At 38.2% G+C, this 1,808-nt stretch overlaps 1 pseudogene; it reads right to left on the bottom strand.

Annotated features, from left to right (window-relative positions):
* Positions 1-1,077: 1,077 nt before the first annotated feature.
* On the bottom strand, positions 1,078-1,520 carry LOC147303246 (Ig kappa-b4 chain C region pseudogene; annotated as a pseudogene).
* Positions 1,521-1,808: the final 288 nt, after the last annotated feature.

Genomic DNA, 1,808 nt, shown 5'->3' on the forward strand with positions numbered 1-1,808 from the left:
ATCATGATTTTAAATATATTGGACCAGGTCCATGAAGCCGATTATAAATACGATAATTAATAAGAGCAACTTCTCCATGAACGTTATCAAAAATGAGAGTCTGAAAATAAATCATAAAGCAAGAACTTCCCCAGCAATTAAAAGCTTTCATTTTCAGAAACAATAAAATGCTCAAAATGTCCCTCTTCTCAGATTTTGGAGATTTAAGTTAGTTAATTTTCATTTACAACTCTATAAACTTTGTGCTGTTGAAGGTCATGAAATACAAACCTGAGGATCAAATACTGAATGGTTTGTTTTTACACACAAAACCTACTTTTAAAGATTTTTAAAAGATTTTTGAGCTCTAACTGAAGATAATTTCCTTTTTTCTTTTGCACACATTCATTCTTTATGGTTGTAATTTGTTGAGAAAGTTCAATTAGAGATCCTCAACTAAGTCTCCACCTGCTTCACCTCTGCCACCGCCAGCTTCTAGACTCTTCTCTGCTTTGGTGCTTCATCACAGTTTCACTGTCAAAAAGTTCATTAATCAAACGTCAGCAAATCTTCATTTAAATGTCATTTAAATGATCTCTGTTTAAACATACAGATGACACCCTGCTCTTTAATTTACTTATTAGGTTTTAGGTCAGATTAAAATATAGATCATGAAACAGCTTTGAGACTAGAAATTATGAAGAGCACACAGATAATCTATTGTTTGACCTCTAAATCTTATAGAAAATATTTAATATGTGGATTTAAAAATATATTAAGCTATTTAAACTACACATTACACCTGACATTTTTTTTGGTCCTTCTAACTAAATTTTACAACATTTTTATTTTTTAATGTGCATTTATTAAACTCACAGAGTCAAAGAACATGTTTTCTCGGTATGTTTTTATTCTTTTAAGAGTTTGAAATATCAGCTTTACAACAGACACCAAAGGATGAAACTAGAGGAGATTGTTGCTCTGATTGTTGTCATTATGAGATGGAAACATGACTGTTTGATGCTTTTTTTAAAATCTGCAAACACAAAGAAACAGAGAGAAAGAGGAAAAACAGCATGAAAGACTCAGTGATTGACATCAGGACTGGGAACACTGGTCTCTCCTCAGTATCTCTGAGACCAGAGACTGGGAGCCCTGGGTGGCCTCACAGGTCACAGAGCCCACCTTCCCCCACTGGTCTGCAGTGAGCGTCAGGGTGCTGCTCCAGCTGTAGAGGCCGTCATTCTGCAGCACTCCAGGAGTCCTGCTCTCCTCCCCTCTGATGCTGCTGCTGCCACTGCTGTCGCTCGTCTTCCAGGACAGACTCCAGTCTGAGGGGAAGCCCTTGTTGGCCACACACATGAGCGTGGCCTTCCCCTGCTCCAGCTCCTTGTTGGAAGGACCCAGCACCTTCAGGGCGGGGCGGGTATCACCTAGGAAACACCAATCAGCTTAGAGGACACGAACCACAATTTGAATTTCTCCGTTAAGAAGTTTCTGTCAGGTGTTTTTTCTGCTCCACCAGTCATTCACTCACACATTGTTTCACTTCCCTGCAAGAAACCTCTCATGCATATCAGCACAGAGAGAATCATCACACAGTTTGAGCTGAAATATGTTCAAACTACACTGGAAATAAAAGAAGCAGATGTGGAAACATTTACAGCAGAAGTTTGGCTTTAAAATGATTAGAAGTCTAAATCATGGACGACTGAAGAAATGAGTGGACACAAGCACAGAGCAGCTACTCATTCATGTAGATTTGAAATGTTATTGAACAGCTCACATGATTTCAAACTAAATCTGAAACATCTGACACGATAAAAACA

This window comes from Aulonocara sp. 'chitande type north' Nkhata Bay, linkage group LG22 (assembly GCF_057382095.1).
Source record: "Aulonocara sp. 'chitande type north' Nkhata Bay isolate Kocher_YH1m ecotype deep benthic linkage group LG22, A_spYH_male_GT1.1, whole genome shotgun sequence".
NCBI lineage: Eukaryota > Metazoa > Chordata > Actinopteri > Cichliformes > Cichlidae > Aulonocara > Aulonocara sp. 'chitande type north' Nkhata Bay.